Source organism: Nestor notabilis, unplaced genomic scaffold, assembly GCF_000696875.1.
Source record: "Nestor notabilis isolate BGI_N333 unplaced genomic scaffold, ASM69687v1 scaffold15715, whole genome shotgun sequence".
Taxonomy (NCBI): Eukaryota; Metazoa; Chordata; class Aves; order Psittaciformes; family Psittacidae; genus Nestor; species Nestor notabilis.
The window spans coordinates 1-5,309 of NW_009928974.1; the positions used below are offsets into that span (position 1 = coordinate 1).

At 41.5% G+C, this 5,309-nt stretch overlaps 1 protein-coding gene across 1 annotated transcript in view; it reads left to right on the top strand.

Annotated features, from left to right (window-relative positions):
• The first annotated feature begins 4,593 nt into the window (after positions 1 to 4,593).
• Positions 4,594 to 5,309, top strand: part of LOC104405933 (RING finger protein 151-like) — a 7,021-nt gene continuing 6,305 nt past the window's right edge. The window contains exon 1 of the mRNA XM_010014782.1: positions 4,594 to 4,624. The gene's annotated coding sequence lies outside the window, so the exon portion shown is untranslated. The remainder of the gene's footprint in view (positions 4,625 to 5,309) is intronic.

Here is a 5,309-nt window from a genome sequence, read left to right on the forward strand (position 1 = left end):
GTGGTGGCTTTGCCATCGTGTTGAGAAGAGGGTGGTAAGTGCGTGTGAGTTGTTTGAGTCCCCCCCAGGCGCGGTCGCTTGTCGTTATGTCGCTGCTCCCGGGGTTTCCAGGCCAGTTTTGTTCTCTGTGCCCAAGATCGTTGGCCGTTCCCGAGAAGCCTTCCTCCAAGCTCTGCACAGCCCTCCTCCCCACCAGAGCCTCTGAGCAGAGCTCTCCTGCCCCTGGTCTTGCCTCTGTGCGGCACAGTCCAGTCCTTCAAAGCCCAAAAGGGAACTGTGAAGTGTGTATCTTGAATTGCTCTGTTTTGGGTAGGTTTTGCAACGGGACAGCAAGTGGAAGCATTGCGTAGAAGTGTTCTTTGTCAAAGTAGTTCCAGGTTCTTAAGTAGTTCCTGGTAGAGGCATAGGCCTCAAATTAATTTTATATCTTGTACTGGTTATTACAGACGCTTTTGTTGATTAAGTCAGCTGATATTGACAGCCATTCAATCTTATCCCTTCTGGTCCCTTTCTCTTACACAGATGTTTGTGAGACTCCACAATGTACCAGCCTGGGGAGCTGTGCTGAGGGAGGAAATGTCTGGCAGCCTCAGCCACAAATGCAGCTGCTGCCTGTCTTTACTTTCAGCCCTGGCTGTGGTTTCTCATCCCCTGTTTTGCCCCCCTTCCACAATCAAAAGAGCTTTTGCTGAGCTCTCTACAAGAAAATCTAGCCTAGCAGATCACTGAGTAGTTGTCTGAGCCAGTTCAGGAAAAGGCCAAATTAAATATTCTAACTGATTCAAAGGAGGAAGTAGACAGAGACCATGAATTGGCAAATAGGTTGGCTTGGGCTGCTGTAGGACAACTGCCAAAGTTAAACCTTTTTTCTTTTCTTTTCTTTTTTTAACTCCAGTTCAGTCTTAAAACAGTGTTACCCAGTGTGTTACATCAAGTGGCTGTAGGAACAGCTTGTACTGTCACAACTGAAGGAGTGAGTCTGCCTCTATGGGCATTAGTAGTGGCCTGGAGCAGCTTATGCTGGCTGTGGCAGAGTGGCACAAGACACCTTAAAACATTTCTTCTCCATAGCAGGATTTAAAGCACAGTGTATCTTTGTGAAATGGAAGCTGAAGCAATATAATGTTTTAATGTCACCTCATCTCTGGGCCCTGCAAAGATCGTCTGTTCTTCCAGTCACACGTACTTCTGAAAATGCAGTCTTAGTGATGCACATCTGTAGTTCTGCCAGGATTCCCTCCAGCCCTTCAAACAATTCTGCTTTGATTTGTCACATAGAAAAGAAACGGGTTTTTAAAATCAGAAACTACTGTAAATGAAAAAATGCAAGTCATTAACCTGATCTCAGTGTCCTGCTTTTTACAATGGAATAGCTTTGGTTAGTGCCAGACATTTAGCAGGCTATGTGATTGTGTTGCTGGGAATTACACCCCATCTGTATTCTCCTTGCTATTGTATCCACACAAAATCTCTGAAGGCTTAGCTCAAAGCTATCGGTGTGCATCTGCCTAGCAAACAACATGGGATGACAGCTACTAAAAAATGACTTAATATCTGTGAGGTCTGGAGGATATTTTTGCTTGTCAAAAAATACAGGGAGAAACAAAATACATGTGAAACAATGGAACGTAAATAGCATGTAATAGTTTTGGGGGGTTCTGCCTTCCAGGGTTGGCATCCTCAAATTCCAGATATCCTCATGGACAGTGCCACTAGTAATGGCCAGGTGATGCATAAAATTCTGGACCAGAGAAATCAAAGACCAATCAAGGTTTAGAAATGTTAGTGGAGTGTGGGAAGGCAGTGATGAATAATGCAGCTTATAGGTGCAAACAGAAAAGGAGTATGACAATGGGTGAATTGTAATAGAAATAGAAGGAGAGGTTTTGAGGCAAAGTCGAGAAGAGGGAAGTTTCTGGGGAAGAACAGAAGTTCAGAGTCAAGTGATCTGCACTGGCAAAGCACGTGCTATTCATTTGGTGCTCTCTGCTTATCTGTTGATTAAAGTGCATCTCTTGTAGTTGGCAGAAGATGAAATATCTCTGGTTCTCAGGTCAGGAAGCTTCTGCTGGAAGAGTTCTGGGACTTCAGTGACAGCTGTTGTCATAGGTCTCGGACTTAAAGCCACAAGGATTCTGGCACTGTGTGGGATGGTGCTGCTCCAACACCAGTCTTGAAAACATACTGAAGTTCTTCTCTTTAGAATCCCCCTGGATTGTACTTTTTGCCTCAGAGTTCCCATCCACTCTAGATTTGAACTCTTTTGTTTTTGTTGGGGCTTTATATATGTATTTGTTGCGCTTTATTTTTTGTCAAGCACAAAGGTGCTTCATTTTCCCCCACTTGATAAGAATACTCTTTCCTGCATTCTGGTAGACTTCGAACTTGATAAAATATGCCAGAGGGTGTCTTGAAGAATTAGTGCTCAGGAGTCAGCAACATGTGTGCAAAATGTAGCTTACAGTAGAACAGCACTTTTTAAGCTTTCCATTGTGGTCCTTGCTGTCCTTACTGTTGTCGTTTGTGCAACCACAGTGCTCGTTTTGTTCATGCAGAACTAGCAAAGCCCTGAATTTCCTGTCTTTGCAGGAGAACTGTAAAAACTTGTAGGAAGCAACAGTGTTAAAAAGAATTGTTTTCTTGAGCAGACTGCTTTAAGACATAGAATGTCCTTGCTATGACCGAACGAATAGCATATCCCAGACACTTGTAAATTTTATTTCCCTGTGTTGTAGCTGCAGAAGCACAGACCTAGGTACAGTCTGTGAAATCTGCCTGGTACCTTGTCAGGGGTCCACATGGGCTGTACTCCCTGCTGCTGTGGCAGTGCTGTCACTAGGTCAGTGAACTAGGAGGTGTCCCAGCTAATCTAAACCTGGCCAAAGCATGTCTGCAAGCCATGGTGTTGGCTGTGCAATAAACATGCCAGGAGAAAACAAAACAGTATGTAAACTGTGTAGTAGATAATGTGTTTGGGTAATATGCATTGCTTGCTTGTGTTATGTTTGTTTTCATTACAGGTTTTAGAACTTAGCAAATGCCCTTTTAACACAAGCACCTTTTATAATCAGTGGTGATATGCTTTGATACATAAGATCTTCTAAATTCCAGATTCATATTGTGTTCATGATGTTTTGCAGACAGGCAGGGTAGTCAACAAAATGATCACACACTAGCCCTAGAACATGCACGCTTTATTAAACAAGCACACTAATGCCACTCAGGTATATAGCTATATATATAGTAAACAAGCACAATAAAGCAAATCGGGGGGCGGATGTGTGTATATATATATGTATAACACAGAGGAAAGTTAGCAGTGCACCAAATCATTACTGTATAGAGAGAATAGTGATTAAGAAGAAATACATCATCAATTACCACCTAACCGTCATCATCCAGGCCACACTTCAGGCTGGGAAGCCCCATTGCAGCCAGTGCCGGGAGTCTCGGGTAACTCAGAAAATTCCTGTGGTGCATCCACCCATAGGTGAGGCTTCACTTTTGGCTGAAAGAGAGCCCTGCTTTTATACCCTTAGAAACACAGCCGGCTTTATGCCAGACCTGTAATTGCTTACTCATGTGGCAATGCAGTTTCTCATGATCTCACTGTTGGCTGTGCCAAGAGCCTTGGCCAGGCGCCCCGGTGTGGCCAAATGTGAAGGTCATAGAACAGCTGCACACTTATGTTTTCCTACCTCTTTCCAACAAATAGTCATAATGAATACAAATATGTATACTTTTGGAATACACTCTGTCAAAAACACACTTTGCTATGTCTCTCACAGTCAATGAGGATCAACTCGGTTAGGTTCCCATCCATTACACATGAGGAATTGCAAAGCTCTTTTCTCCCTTCAGAGGAAAATTTGTCATTAGTCCTTAGAGATTCTTATTATTGTTATACAGTTCTAATTCAGATTGAGATGCTCTTTCAATGTCACATTGCAATTGCTAGGTATCAACTGCAGGGATTTAAGTGATGACTTCCTTTTTATTTTGTTTTTTGTTGTAAGTGAACAATCTTAGTTCTGCTGCACATTGGAGCAAGGTCATTTGTCAATACAATGAACTTGACTGTGGTACTTCTGTTTCAAAAACGAACTGAATGACATGCCCAGATTAAACTAGGTTAGATAAGAAACTTTCATCTTTCTAAGGAGTATAGTTTTACCACATTTCAGTTGCTACTTTCCAATAATATTGAATTGTGTTGTCTTCAGCCTTACAAACAAAACTGTAAGGTATCAAAATTAAATGGCAGTAGGGTGTTCAGTTTGTGATAAGTATCTGCATCATTAATAACTGAAAGAGAGACCGATGATTGTTTTTCTCCCCCCAGTCTAGTCAGATCTCTTGTCTTATTTGTATTTTTTACAGTGGCTTGCTTTGGAAAGCTTTGTTTCAGTAGGCTGTCAGGACAGCGTCTATGCAGCAGCTGGCTGGTTGGACATAGGACTCGGTAACTTAGGAAACAGTACTGAGCCTTTCTCACTTCTCTCGTAGGCATAATAAAGCAGTGAAGAGAAACTAGAGGAAGGAAGTATTACATGTCTTACTGATCAGAAAACTGTTTCTGAAGTATTTGGATAAACTACATATAAATGTAGTAAAATCTAAAAAGGTAGGATATCTTCCTTTTCTGTTTTATTCAGAAAACCTCGTAACTAACAAAAACCTCTCTCACAACTCTCAGTGGGGTTACAAAAGTAAATTTATATGTTAAGTAGGAGTGGGAAGCCTAAAACATATTCTTCTAAGTGACTTATTTGGGTTCTTACTGAACTGTAGGCTTTTCATGATAGGATTCTGATGAATGCAGATTGCTGGGTACTTCTTTACAAAGCTTTCAAATCCATTTAAAGGCTACTCACTTTTGTAAAATAGACTATGTGGAGAAGACAGTAGCTCCTCATGATTTCAGAGTAAGCTGCAGTTTTGGCTGCTTTTTCTTCCTGAATATTAAGTATTTTTCTATGCATGTGGAGATTTCATGCTGTTCTCTCAGGAATGGAAGTCTACAATGAGTAGAGAATCTTAGCCTTTTCGATATGAAAGCAAAATATGAAGTGACGTGCAGTTCATAAATACAAACTCTGCTAGTGGCAAGTGCCCAGCTATTGTCTGTGAGGATGCTTTTTTGTAAGTTGGTTAGGCATGATATAGAAGGCTTTAAAATGGAAAGCAAACATTTGCATTTCAACTTCTATGATGTTTCTGCTTCAGGTAGAATTCAAGTAAGTAGAAAATCCGTGTTTCACAGTGGCTGCTAGAACTGTGTTCTGTAACAGAGTTCTGAACAAGCGTTA